Source organism: Trachypithecus francoisi, unplaced genomic scaffold, assembly GCF_009764315.1.
Source record: "Trachypithecus francoisi isolate TF-2019V2 unplaced genomic scaffold, Tfra_2.0 Contig01451, whole genome shotgun sequence".
In the NCBI taxonomy this organism is placed as follows: domain Eukaryota; kingdom Metazoa; phylum Chordata; class Mammalia; order Primates; family Cercopithecidae; genus Trachypithecus; species Trachypithecus francoisi.
The window spans coordinates 4,611,566-4,627,090 of record NW_022681432.1 but is presented as its reverse complement, the minus strand read 5'-3'; the positions used below and the strand labels follow the sequence as shown (position 1 = coordinate 4,627,090).

The window sequence follows — 15,525 nt, the reverse complement described above, 5'->3', positions numbered from 1 at the left end:
AAAACTTTCATTTCTCTTAAAAGGAGGAATTTCATTAAAATATTTTCTGTATCTTATGAGTGATTTTATATTCATCCTAACTCTAAATATATTGACAACATAAATTTATCTGATTTGATATTTAAAGTGAAATGAAGTTTTCATTTAGCAGAATTTTAATACGTAGAAAATTTAGTTAAAATGTTTCAATTATGAAATTAACCCTGCCGATAGGATTCTTTTTCTTTTTTTAAAATTAATCAATCAAATACCATGTATTCTCACTTGTAAGTGGGAGCTAAGCACAGAGCACACATGGACATAAATATGGTAACAATAGACACTGTGAACTACTAGGCGGCTGTGGGGATGGGCTGGGTTAAAAAACTACCTATTAGGTACTATGCTCGGTACCTGTGTGACAGGAACTGTACTCCAAATCTCAAAATCACGCAGTATTCCTACGTAACAATCTACACATGTTCCCCCTTTATCATCTAAAATAAAAGTTGAAAGAAAAAATGATTAGCTGGGAAAAGAAAATACTGAACAATAACAGCTGGGTACAATGCAATTTTTGAAAGGTTTTTGCAGTCAAACATATGTAACATAAAATTGACCATTTTAACCATATTTAAGTATACAATTCAGTGGTATTAATCATATTCACAATCTTGTGAAATAATCACCATCATCTATTCCAAAACTTTCATCACTCCAAACAGAAATACTCTACCATTAAGCAATGACTTCTCATTCATGTCTGCCCCTAGTTGGTAACCTCTAATCTTTCTAGTCTATAAATTTGCATATTCTAGATATTTTATGTAAATGAAATTACATAATATTTGCTTTTTAGTGTCTGGCTTATTTCACTTAGTGTAAAACTTTCAAGATTCATTCACGTCATACCATGTTACAAAACTTTATTACTTTTTATAGCTGAATATCACTCAATTGAATGTATATACCATATTTGTTTATGCATTCATCTGTTGATAGAGACTTGGACTGCTTCTGACTTTTGGCTATTAGGAATAAGACTACAATGAACATGGCATACAATTACTTGTTTGAGTCCCTGCTTTCACTTCCTTTGGATATATACTTAGGAGTGGAATTGCTGGTTCATATGACAATTCTATGTTTAAATTTTGGAGGAACTATCAAACTGTTCCCATAGCAGCTGTAGCATTTTACATTTCCATCAACAATGTACAAGGTTTCCAATTTTAGTGCATCCTCAACAACATTTGTTGTTTTCTTTTTTTATTACAACTACCCTAATTGGTGTAAAGTGGTTTTGATTTGCATTTATCTAATGACTAATGATGTTGAGCATCTTATTTATGCTTATTGTCCACATTTATATCTTTGGAGAAATATCTATTCAAATCTTTTGCCCATTTTTTAATTGGGTTGTTTGATTTTTGCTGTTGTTGAATTGTAGGAATTCTTTATTCTCTGTAATAATCTCTTAGGTATGTAATTTGCAAATATTTTCTTCCACTATGTAAGTTGTCTTTTTACTTTTTTTCTACGTTTTTTCTTTTTCTTTTTTCTTCTTTTATTGAGATGCAGTCTCACTGTGTCACCCAGACTGAAGTGCAATGGCACAATCTAAGCTCACTGCAACTTTCGCCTACCAGGTTCAAGAGATTCTTCTGCCTCAGCCTCCCAAGTAGCTGGGACTACAGGGACATGCCACCACGCCAGCTAATTTTTTGTATTTTTAGTAGAGACAAGGTTTCACCTTGTTAGCCAAGATGGTTTCAATCTCCTGACCTTGTGATCTGCCCGTCTCAGCCTCCAAAAGTGTTGGGATTATAGGCGTGAGACACTGCCCTGGCCGTCTTTTTAATTTCTTAATAATGTCCTTTGATACATGAAAGTTTTCAATTTTGATGAAGTCTATTATATATACAGTTTTTTCTTTTGCTGTGCATGTTTTTAGTGCCATATCTAAGAACCCATTACCATATTCAAGGCCATGACAGTTTATCCCCGTGCTTTCTTATAAGAGATTTTAGGTTTTTGCTCTTATACTTTGGTAATTTATCCATTGTGAGATTATTTTTGTGTACAGTTTAACGTAGGGGTACAACTTCACTCTTTTGCATGTGGAAATTTAGTTATTCCACCACAATTCATTGGAGAAACTATTCTTTCTCAATTGAATAAACTTGACACCCTTGTCAAAAATCAGTTTGTTACACCAGGGCACAAAATGAAAAATATCACTTTTTTTTCCCACTCATGTGTGAGGACTAAAAAAAAAAAAAAAAAAAAAAAGAAATTGATCCCATGGAGATGGTGAATAAAATAGTGCTTACCAGAAGCTGGGAAATGTAGTGGAGAGTAGGGGATAAAGATGGGTTGGCTAGTGGGTACAAAAATACAGTTAGGTAGAAGGAATATGTTCTAGTCTTCTAGAGCACTGTAGGGTGACTATAGTTAACAAAAAAAATGTTGTACATTTCACAACAGCTAAAAGAGAAGACTTAGAATGTTTCCAACGCAATCATATATAGATGTTTGAGGTGGTGGTTATCTCAATTACCCAGATTTTATCATTATGTATTGTTTGATTGCATCAAAGTATCACATATACCCCATAAATATGTACAACTATTATGTACCTATAAAATAAAAAATTAATTGGCCATAAATATACAGATTGATTTCTGAACTCTCAACTATATTCCATTTGTTTATATGACTATTCATATTGTTTTTATTCCTATAGCTGTGTACTCAATTTTGAAATTAGGAAGTGTGAGTCCTCCAACTTTGTTGTCCTTCGTCATGATTGTTTTGGCTATTCAGGGCTTTTTGAAATTTCATATACACTTGAGAATCAGCTTTTTGACTTCTGAAAAGAAAGGCTGTTGAAATTTTAATAGGATTATATTTAATCTGTAGATTGCTTTAAGTAGTATTGGTATTTTAGCAATGTTAAATTTCTCAATCCATGAACATTAATGTCTTTCTATTTATTTAGGTATTCTTTCAGAAATATTTTATAGTTTTCCATTGAGAAGATTTTCACTTTTTTGGTTAAACTTATTCCTAGATATTTTATTATTTGTATGTTATTTCAATGAAATTGTGTTTTTACTTTTTTTTTTTATTGTTCATTGCCGATCTGCAACTTTGCTGAATTAATTTATTAGGTCCAGTAGATTTTTTTTTTTTTTGAGGATTCTTTGGTATTTCCTATTTATAGGATCATGTCATCTGGAATAGAGTTTTCCTTCTCTTATAATTTGGATTTTTAAAATTTCTTTATCTTATATATTCCCTGGTTATGACTTTTAGTGTAATGTTGGATAGCAGTGATAATTTGAACATTCTAGTCTTGTACCTGATCTTTAGGGGAAAATATTTCAGTCTTTCAGTATTAAGTGTGTTATTTCCTGTGAGTTTTTCTTATATACTCTTTATCATGCTGTGGACATTTCCTTCTACCCCTAGTTTTCTGAGTTTGCTTATCATGAAGGTGTGTTGGATTTTGTAAAATGCCTTTTCTGCCTCAATTGAGAGGCTCACGTGGAGTTTTTAAATGCTCTTTATGTGTTGCATTCTGTTGATTGATTTTTTTAGGTTGAACCATTTTTGTATTCTTGGGACAAATCTCATTTGGTTATGGTATACAACCCTTTTTTTTAAACCTACATTTGCTGGTTGCTTTATTTAACTTTTCACTTTAAACACAAGACGAAATCCAAAACCTCTGAACTTGTACTTTTCAAATTGAAAGAGAATAGCTACAATTCTAAAATAGCATCAATACAGTAAGTATCTCATTCTTAATAGTATTTATGGACTATACTGAAATATGTATAAGTATGTATAAATATCTCATATTGTACTCAATTTGCCACTGAAATCAATTACAAATGTTTATTTTGAAAGGTGCTACTATAAAGTTTATAGACTCAAATGTTTACAATGGTTATTCAGATTTATGGAATAACTAGACAACAGGTTCATCTTCAACCTATGGGCTATTTTATAATATTTATGAGCAGTAATTTTAAAGACATAGAAGGCCATTTTTTAATATAAATTAGAAGCATTAAAATCATCTGTCTTTAGTGCCTTCAATTGTCATATGGCCATAACCAAACACTCCCAAAATTTCAAATGATCACTGAGGCTACTTGTGCAAAAATTCCCATGTGTCAGTACTTTCAATGTTGTGTGCATCAAATTATAGTACAAAAGTGACTATAAACAAGATGCAGCCCCTCTATTTCCATGAATAGCATATTGTATTATAGTAAACTGAGTTTATATTCCACCAAGTGTCATTCTCCCATTACTTCACTTTGTGACAGATAAGAATAGCTTCAAATCTGGTAGACTCTTCATTACCCCTCAAAATATCCAATGAAAGGTTTGAGCTCAAAAGAAATGGAAGACATCGAATCTGCTGCACTGCCTTAGATTTCGATTTATTATTTTAGTGGAGCAAATAACCACTGAATGTTTCTCAGTGGGGAAATATTCATTTTATCTTGGTTAAGCTGGAAATTCTCTTCCGAAAATTCAAGAGGATGACTAGGTAAAAGTTCATTTTTCATACACACACACAAAACTATCAGAAGATTATGACTTTCAAGAGATCCTCTTGCTGCAAGTTCAGTAGCTGGAATACTGCCCTTTAGATGAGATCCAAGTCCTGTGGTATCCATCTTCAGCCACTCTCTACAATCCTTTTAATATGCTGTTGGATTTGATTTCCTCATTTTTTAAAGGGATTTTTGTTTGTATGTTCCAAAAGAATATAGCTCTGTGAATTTCTTCTCTTGCAACGTCTTTTCTGACTGGTATCAGAGTAATGCAGACCTTACAAAATAATTTAGAAAGTGTTTTCTTCTCTTAAATTTTTTGAAAAGTCTCAGAAAAATTGATGTTAATTTTTCATTAAATGTTTAATGAAACTCACCAATGAAGTAATCTGGTCCTGGACTTTTCTTCATTGGGACATTTTTTATTACTGATTCAATCTCATTCTGTGTTATAACTTTGTTCAGATTTTTTACTTCTTTTTAAATCAAATTTGGTAATGACTATGTTCCTAGGAATTTGTTTATTTGATCTATATTATCTGATTTGCTGGTGTAAAACTGTTCCTAATATTTTCTTACAATTATTTTTTTTCTGTAAGTTATTTTAAATATGTATTTTACAAAAGCTTATGTTAAAATATGTTTATTAGTATTGATGTACAATATTTTTTCTCCCTTTATAACTTTTCTTGATTTCTCAGTTTGTAATTCCTCCTGAAACTGACTTTTACTTCTGTGTGTTTGTGTGTGTGGGTGTGTATGTGTGTATGTGTGTTGCATTGCCATTTCTACTGTGGCGAAACTCAAGGCAATATTCTTACTTAATTGAGAGTGCAGGAAGACATGGATTAGGCCAGAAACGCAGGACTTATTCCACTGACTCAAAATTTTTCTGACGTTGCCAGAGACGAGGTATTTCTCAGAAATATATTCTGCACCTAAACAGGAACTTCTATAAGCATCAATTTTATATTATTGTACCTATCTTTTGGGGATTGTTGGCACTGGACATGAGATGCTCTTAGGTTGCACACACAGACACAGAATTAACCATTGAATCTCTTAAACAGAAAAGTGTGCCCTTTTCAATTTCATTTAAGCTTTCCATCAGGTTCGAGAGTTTGGAGTAAACACGTCTTTAACATGCCTCTGATGGCTAATTTTTCTTTTCTTTTTTTTTTTTTTTCTTTCTTCTTTTCTTTGTTTTGTAAGCTGCAGACAAACCTTCATTTATTATTTATTCATTCTTTTTTTTGTTCCAAAGAGTTTTGCTGAGCACCGACTCCAAGCAAGGCATGTGCTAGGTGCCTGGGATAAAATACTGACTCACAAAGTGAGGACCCTGTCTTATGATGTTTCTATTATCAAAATTCAGGCAAGACTTAGAATAAATATTTAAGTTAGACTTGATTTCAAAAAGCTAAAACTGGTTATGTAGTCCATTTCAACAGCTTTAAAAAAAAATGAGACATGCAGCTAATCAGTAATGGAGCCTATATTCAAGCCAGATTCCACAATCAATATTCATGTATTTATTTATTTATTGGTTTTTTGTTTGTTTTTAATTTTACTTTAAGTTCTGGGATACAAGTGCAGAATGTGTAAGTTTGCTACATAGGTATACATGTGCCAGGGTGGTTTACTGAACCTATCAACTTGTCCTCTAGGTTTCAAGCCCCACATGCATTAACTATTTGTCCTAATGCTCTCCCTCCCATCACCCTCCACCCCCTGACTGGCTAAGGTGTGTGTTGTTCTGCTCCCTGTGTCCATGTGTTCTCACTGTTTACCTCCCACTTACGAGTGAGAACATTCAGTGTTTGGTTTTCTGTTCCTGTGTTACTTTTCTGAGGATAATGGCTTCCAGCTTCATCCACGTCCCTGCAAAGAACATGATCTCATTACTTTTTATGGCTGAATAGTATTCCATGGTGTATATGTACCACATTTAATTTATCCAGTCTTATCATTGGTGGGCTTGGTTCCATGTCTTTGCTATTGTAAATAGGGGCTGCAATAAACATACATGTGCATGTTTCTTAATAGTAGAATGATTTATACTCCTTTAGGTATGTAACCTTTAATGGAATTGTTGGGTTAAAAAGTATTTCTGGTTCTAGATCCTTGAGGAATCACTACACTGTCTTCCACAATGGTTGAATTAATTTACATACCCACAAACTGTGTAAAAGTTTATCCTATTTATCCATAGCCTCACCAGCATCTATTTTTTATTAACATTTTAATAATCAACATTCTGACTGGCATGAGATGGTATCACATTGTGGTTTTGATTTGCATTTCTCTAATGATCAGTGATATTGAGCTTTCTTTCTTAGAGTTGTTTTGGCCACATAAATGTCTTCCTTTGAGAAGCGTCTGTTTATATCCTTTCCCCACTTTTTGATTGGGCTTTTTTTTTTTTTTCTTGTAAATTTGCTTAAGTTTTCTATAGATTCTGGATATTAGACCTTGTCAGATGGGAAGATCGCAAAAATTTTCTCCCATTCTATAGGTTGTCTGTTCACTCTGATGAGTTTCTTTTGTTGTGTAGAAGCCTTTAGTTTAATTAGATTTCATTTGTCAAATTTGGCTTTTGTTGCAATTGTTTTGGCATTTTTGTCAGGAAATCTTTGTATATGCCTGTGTCCTGAATGGTATTGCCTAGGTTTTCTTCTAGGGTTTTTATGAATTTGGGTTTTACATTTAACCCTTTAATCCATCTTGAGTTATTTTTTGTATAAGTTGTAAGGAAGGGGTCAGTTTCAGTATTCTGCATATGGCTAGTCAGTTTTCCCAGTACCATTTATTAAGTAGGAAATCTTTTCCCCATTGCTTGTTTTTGTCAGGTTTATCGAAGATCAGATGGTCATAGATGTGTGCTGTTCTTTCTTAGGTCTCTATTCTGTTTCAATTGGTCTATCTGTCTGCCTTGGTACCAGTGCCATGCTGTTTTGGTTACTGTAGCCTTGTAGTATAGTTTGAAGTCAGGAAGCATGATGCCTTCAGCTTTGTTATCTTTGCTTAGGATTGTCTTCGGTGTATGGCTCTTTTTTGATTCCATATAAAATTTAAAGTAGCTTTCTCTAATTCTGTGAAGAAATCAGTGATAGTTTGATGGGAATGGCATTAAATCTCTAAACTACTTTGGGCAGTATGGCCATTTTTACGATATTGATTTTTCCTATCCCTGAACATGGAATATTTTTCCATTTGTTTGTATCCTCTTTTAATTCCTTGAGCAGGGGTTTGTAGTTCTCCTTAAAGAGGTCTTTCACATCCCTTGTTAGCTGTATTTCTAGTTATTTTATTGTCTTTGTAGCTATTGTGAATGGGAGTTCATTCACGATTTGGCTCTCTGGTTGTCTATTTTGGTGTATAGGAATGCTTGTGATTTTTGCACATTGATTTTGTATCTTGAGACTTTGCTGAAGTTGCTTTAAAGCTTAAGGAGTTTTTGGGCAGAGACGATTGGTTTTCTAAATATAGAATGATGTCATCTACAAACAGAGACAATTTGATTTCCTGTCTTCCTATTTGAATACCTTTATTTCTTTCTCTTGCTTGATTGCTCTGGCCAGAACTTTCAATACTATGTTGAATAGGAGTGGTGAGAGAGTATTTCTTTGTCTTTTGTTGGTTTTCAAAGGGAATGCTTCTAGCTTTTGCCCTTTCAGTGTGATATTGGCTGTGGATTTGCCATAATAGCTCTTATTTTGAGATATGTTCCATCAATATTTAGTTTATTTAGAGTTTTTAACATAAAGGGGTGTTGAATTATATTGAAGGCCTTTTCTGCATCTATTGAGATAATCCTGCAGTCTTTGTTATTGGTTCTGTTCATATGACAGACTATGTTTATTGATTTGTTTCTGTTGAGCCAGCCTTGCAGCCCAGGGATGAAACTGACTTGATCATGGTGGACAAATTTTTGATGTGCTGGTGGATTCGATTTACCAGTATTTTATTGAGGATTTTCTCATTGATGTTCATCAGGGATATTGACATGAAGTGTTTTTGTTGTTGTTGTATCCCTGCCAAGTTTTGGTATCAGGATGATGCTTGCTTCAAAAATGAGGTAGGGAAGCGTCCCTCCTTTTCAGTTGTTTGGAATAGTTTCAGAAGAAATTGAACTAGATCCTTTCTGTACCTCTGGTAGAATTCGGCTGTGAATCTGTCTGGTCCTGGCTTTTTTTTGGTTGGTAGGCTACTGCCTCAATTTCAGAACTTGCTATTGGTCTATTCAGGGATTTGACTGCTTCCTGGTTTAGTTTTGGGAGAGTGTATGTGTCCAGCAATTTATCCATTTCTTCTAGATTTTGTAATTTATTTGTGGACAGGTGTTTATGGTATTCTCTGATGGTAGTTTGTATTTCTGTGGTGTCAGTGGGGATATCTCCTTTATCATTTTTTATTGCGTCTATTTGATTCTTCCCTTTTTTCTTCTTTATTAGTCTGGCTAGCAGTCTATCTACTTTGTTAATTTTTTCAAAAACCCAACTCCTAGATTCATTGATTTTTGAAGGGTTTTTCATGTTTCTATCTCCTTCAATTCTGCTCTGATCTTAGTTATTTCTTGTCTTCTGTCAGCTTTTGGATTTATTTGCCCTGCTTCTCTGGTTCTTTTAATTGTGATTTTAAGGTGTCAATTTGAGATTTTTCTAGCTTTCTGATGTAGTCACTTAGTACTATAAATTTCCCTCTTAACACTGCTTTGGCTGTGTCCCAGGAATTCTGGTATGTTGTTTCTTTGTTCTCTTTGGTTTCAAAGAACTTCTTGATTTATGCCTTGATTTTATTATTTGCCCAGGAGTCATTCAGGAGCAGGTTGTTCAATTTCCATGTAGTTGTGTAGTTTTGAGTAACTTTCTTAATCCTGAGTTCTAATTTGATTACACTGTGGTCTGAGATTCTGTTTGTTATGATTTCAGTTCTTTTGCATTTGCTGAGGAGTGTTTTACTTCCAATTATGTGGTCAATTTTAGAATAAGTGCCATGTGGCACTGAGAAGAATATATATTCTGTTGTTTTGTTTTAGGAGAGTGCTGTAGATGTCTATTAGGACCACTTGATCCAGAGCCGACTTCACGTCCTGACAATCCTTGTTAATTTTCTGTCTCATTGATCTGTCTAATATTGACAGGGGGATATTAAATATCCCACTGTTATGTGTGGGAGTCTAAGTCCTTGTGTAATTCTCTAAGAACTTATTTTATAAATCTGGGTACTCCTGTATTGGTTGTATATATATTTAGGATAGTTAGATCTTCTTGTTAAATTGATCCCTTTACCATTATGTAATGCCCTTCTTTGTCTTTTTTGATCTTTGCTGGTTTAAAGTCTGTTTGGTCAGAGACTAGGGTTGCAACCCTCACTTTTTTGTTTTCCATTTGCTTGGTAAATTTTCCTCTATTCCTTTATTTTCAGCCCATGTGTATCTTTGCACATAAGATGGTCTCCTGAATACAGCACAACAGTGGGTCCTGACTGTTTATCCAACTTACCAGTCTGTGTCTTTAACTGGGGCATTTAGCCCATTTACATTTAAGGTTAATATCCTTGTGTGTGAATTTGATTCTGTCATCATGATGCTGTCTGGTTATTTTGTACACTAGTTAACGCAGTTTCTTCACAGTGTCATTGGTCCTTGTATTTCAATGTGTTTTTGCAGGGGCTGGTATCGTTTTTTCCTTTCCATATTTAGTTCTTCCTTCGGGAGCTCTTGAAAGGCAGGCCTGGTGGTGGTGAAATCCCTCAGCATTTACAGGTCTGAAAGGATTTTACTTCTCTTTCATTTATGAAGCTTAGTTTGGCTGGCTATGAAATTCTGGGTTAAAAATTATTTTATTTCAGAATGTTGAATATTGGCCCCCACTTTCTCCTGGTTTGTAGGGTTTCTGCTGGGAGATCCACTGTTAGTCTGATGGGTTTCCTTTTGTAAGTGACCTGGCCTTTCTCTCTGGTTGCCCTTAACAGTTTTTTCTTCATTTCAACCTTGGAGATTCTCATAATTATGTGTCTTGAGGCTGATCTTCCTGTGGAGTATCTTAATGGTGTTCTCTCTGTTTCCTGAATTTGAATGTTGTGTCTTGCTAGGTTGGGGAAGTTCTCCTGGATAATAACTTGAATTGTGTTTTCCAACGTGGTTCCATTCTCCCCATCTCTTTCAGATACTCCAATCAATCATAAGTTCAGTATTTTTACACAGTCTCATATTTCTCAGAAGTTTTGTTTGTTCCTTTGTATTCTTTTTGCTCTAATCTTGTCTGGATGCCTTATTTCAGCAAGATGGTCTTCAAGGTCTTCAAACTCTGATATCCTTTCTTCCACTTCATTGATTTGGCTATCGATACTTCTGTATATTTCATGGAGTTCTCGTTCTGTGTTTTTCACCTCCATGAGGTCATTTACATCCTTTTCTAAACTGGATATTCTGGTTAGCAGTTCCAGTAACATTTTATCAAGGCTCCTTGCTTATTTGCATTAGGTTAGAACATGCTCTTTTAGCTCAGCAGAATTTGTTATTACCCACATTCTCAAACCTACTTCTGTAAATTCATTCATCTTAACCTTTATCTAATGCTGGAGAGGGATTATGATCATTTGGAGGTGAAGTGTTTTCAGCATTTTTTTGTTGATTCTTCCTCAACTTCATGAGTTTGTTAAGTTTCTTTTTATTCTATTTTATTTTATTTTATTTTATTTTTATATTTTTATTTTTTAACATATTTTTTTATTACTTTAAGTTCTAGGGTACATGTGCATAACGTGCAGGTTTGTTACTATGTATACTTATGCCATGTTGGTGTGCTGCACCCATCAACTCGTCAGCACCCATCAAGTCATCATTTTATCATGTATAACTCCCCAATGCAACCCTCCCTCCTCCCCCCTCCCCATGATAGGCCCCAGTGTGTGATGTTCCCCTTCCCGATTCCAAGTGATCTCATTGTTCAGTTCCCACCTATGAGTGAGAACATGCGTGTTTTGGTTTTCTCTTCTTGTGATAGTTTACTAAGAATGATGGTTTCCAGCTTGCATCCATGCCCTACAAAGGATGCAACTCTCTTTTTTGGCTGCATGGTATTCCATGGTGTATATGTCCACATTTTCTTAATCCAGTCTGTCACAGATGGACATTTGGGTTGATTCCAAGTCTTGCTATTGTGAATAGTGCCGCAATAAACATACGTGTGCATGTGTCTTTGTTTAGAATATTTTATAATCCTTGGGTATATACCCATTAGTGGGATGGCTGAGCTCATGTGTACATCTAGTTCTAGATCCTTGATGATCGCCCTACTGTTTTTCCATACTGGTTGAACTAGTTACATCCCACCAACTTGAAAAGTGTTCCTATTTCTCCACACCTCTTCAACACCTATTGTTTCCTCACTGACTTCTTAGGATTGCCATTCTTTTTTTTTTTTTTTTTTTTTTTTTATTATACTTTAAGTTCTAGGGTACATGTGCATGACGTTTTATCATGTATAACTCCCCAATGCAATCCCTCCCTCCTCCCCCCTCCCCATGATAGGCCCCTGTGTGATGTTCCCCTTCCCGAGTCCAAGTGATCTCATTGTTCAGTTCCCACCTATGAGTGAGAACATGCGGTGTTTGGTTTTCTGTTCTTGTGATAGTTTGCTAAGAATGATGGTTTCCAGCTGCATCCATGTCCCTACAAAGGAGCAAACTCATCCTTTTTATGGCTGCATAGTATTCCATGGTGTATATGTGCCACATTTTCTAATCCAGTCTGTCACAGATGGACATTTGGGTTGATTCCAAGTCTTTGCTATTGTGAATAGTGCCGCAATAAACATACGTGTGCATGTGTCTTTGTAGTAGAGTAATTTATAATCCTTGGGTATATACCCAGTAGTGGGATGGCTGGGTCATATGGTACATCTAGTTCTAGATCCTTGAGGAATCGCCATACTGTTTTCCATAATGGTTGAACTAGTTTACAATCCCACCAACAGTGTAAAAGTGTTCCTATTTCTCCACATCCTCTCCAACACCTGTTGTTTCCTGACTTCTTAATGATTGCCATTCTAACTGGTGTGAGATGGTATCTCATTGTGGTTTTGATTTGCATTTCTCTGATGGCGAGTGATGATGAGCATTTTTTCATGTGTCTGTTGGCTGTATGAATGTCTTCTTTTGAGAATGTCTGTTCATATCCTTTCCCCACTTTTTGATGGGGTTGTTTGTTTTTTTCTTGTATATTTGTTTGAGTTCTTTGTAGATTCTGGATATTAGCCCTTTGTCAGATGAGTAGGTTGCAAAAATTTTCTCCCATTCTGTAGGTTGCCTGTTCACTCTGATGGTAGTTTCTTTTGCTGTGCAGAAGCTCTTTAGTTTAATTAGATCCCATTGTCAATTTTGGCTTTTGCTGCCGTTGCTTTTGGTGTTTTAGACATGAAGTCCTTGCCCATGCCTATGTCCTGAATGGTACTACCTAGATTTTCTTCTAGGGTTTTTATGGTATTAGGTCTAACATTTAAGTCTCTAATCCATCTTGAATTAATTTTCATAAGGGGTAAGGAAAGGATCCAGTTTCAGCTTTCTACTTATGGCTAGCCAATTTCCCAGCACCATTTATTAAATAGGGAATCCTTTCCCCATTTCTTGTTTCTCTCAGGTTTGTCAAAGATCAGATGGCTGTAGATGTGTGGTATTATTTCTGAGGACTCTGTTCTGTTCCATTGGTCTATATCTCTGTTGTGGTACCAGTACCATGCTGTTTGGTTACTGTAGCCTTGTAGTATAGTTTGAAGTCAGGTAGCGTGACGCCTCCAGCTTTGTCCTTTTGACTTAGGATTGTCTTGGCAATGCGGGCTCTTTTTTGGTTCCATATGAACTTTAAAGCAGTTTTTTCCAATTCTGTGAAGAAAGTCATTGGTAGCTTGATGGGGATGGCATTGAATCTATAAATAACCTTGGGCAGTATGGCCATTTTCACGATATTGATTCTTCCTATCCATGAGCATGGTATGTTCTTCCATTTGTTTGTGTCCTCTTTGATTTCACTGAGCAGTGGTTTGTAGTTCTCCTTGAAGAGGTCCTTTACATCCCTTGTAAGCTGGATTCCTAGGTATTTTATTCTCTTTGAAGCAATTGTGAATGGAAGTTCATTCCTGATTTGGCTCTCTGCTTGTCTGTTACTGGTGTATAAGAATGCTTGTGATTTTTGCACATTATTTTGTATCCTGAGACTTTGCTGAAGTTGCTTATCAGCTTAAGGAGATTTTGGGCTGAGACGATGGGGTTTTCTAAATATACAATCATGTCATCTGCAAACAGGGACAATTTGACTTCTTCTTTTCCTAACTGGATACCCTTGATTTCTTTCTCTTGCCTGATTGCCCTAGCCAGAACTTCCAACACTATGTTGAATAGGAGTGGTGAGAGAGGGCATCCCTGTCTTGTGCCAGTTTTCAAAGGGAATTTTTCCAGTTTTTGCCCATTCAGTATGATATTAGCTGTGGGTTTGTCATAAATAGCTCTTATTATTTTGAGGTACGTTCCATCAATACCAATTTTATTGAGCGTTTTTAGCATAAAGGGCTGTTGAATTTTGTCAAAAGCCTTTTCTGCATCTATTGAGATAATCATGTGGTTCTTGTCTTTGGTTCTGTTTATATGCTGGATTACGTTTATTGATTTGCGAATGTTGAACCAGCCTTGCATCCCAGGGATGAAGCCCACTTGATCATGGTGGATAAGCTTTTTGATGTGCTGCTGAATCCGGTTTGCCAGTATTTTATTGAGGATTTTTGCATCGATGTTCATCAGGGATATTGGTCTAAAATTCTCTTTTTTTGTTGTGTCTCTGCCAGGCTTTGGTATCAGGATGATGTTGGCCTCATAAAATGAGTTAGGGAGGATTCCTCTTTTTCTATTGATTGGAATAGTTTCAGAAGGAATGGTACCAGCTCCTCCTTGTACCTCTGGTAGAATTCAGCTGTGAATCCATCTGGTCCTGGACTTTTTTGGTGGTAGGCTATTAATTGTTGCCTCAATTTCAGAGCCTGCTATTGGTCTATTCAGGGATTCAACTTCTTCCTGGTTTAGTCTTGGGAGAGTGTAAGTGTCCAGGAAATTATCCATTTCTTCTAGATTTTCTAGTTGATTTGCGTAGAGGCATTTATAGTATTCTCTGATGGTTGTTTGTATTTCTGTGGGGTCGTGGTGATATCCCCTTATCATTTTTTATTGCATCTATTTGATTCTCTCTCTTTTCTTCTTTATTAGTCTTGCTAGCGGTCTGTCAATTTTGTTGATCTTTTCAAAAAACCAACTCCTGGATTCATTGATTTTTTGGAGGGTTTTTTGTGTCTCTATCTCCTTCAGTTCTGCTCTGATCTTAGTTATTTCTTGCCTTCTGCTAGCTTTTGAATGTGTTTGCTCTTGCCTCTCTAGTTCTTTTAATTGTGATGTTAGAGTGTCAATTTTAGATCTTTCCTGCTTTCTCTTGTGGGCATTTAGTGCTATAAATTTCCCTCTACACACTGCTTTAAATGTGTCCCAGAGATTCTGGTATGTTGTATCTTTGTTCTCATTGGTTTCAAAGAACATCTTTATTTCTGCTTTCATTTCGTTATGTACCCAGTAGTCATTCAGGAGCAGGTTGTTCAGTTTCCATGTAGTTGAGCGGTTTGATTGAGTTTCTTAGTCCTGAGTTCTAGTTTGATTGCACTGTGGTCTGAGAGACAGTTTGTTATAATTTTGTTCTTTTACATTTGCTGAGGAGTGCTTTACTTCCAATTATGTGGTCAATTTTGGAATAAGTGCGATGTGGTGCTGAGAAGAATGTATATTCTGTTGATTTGGGGTGGAGAGTTCTATAGATGTCTATTAGGTCCGCTTGGTGCAGATGAGTTCAATTCCTGGATATCCTTGTTAACTTTCTGTCTCGTTGATCTGTCTAATGTTGACAGTGGAGTGTTGAAGTCTCCCATTATTATTG

General features: G+C 35.5%; 1 pseudogene; it reads right to left on the bottom strand.

Moving 5' to 3' along the window:
- Positions 1-4,256: 4,256 nt before the first annotated feature.
- On the bottom strand, positions 4,257-4,676 carry LOC117096135 (annotated as a pseudogene).
- Positions 4,677-15,525: the final 10,849 nt, after the last annotated feature.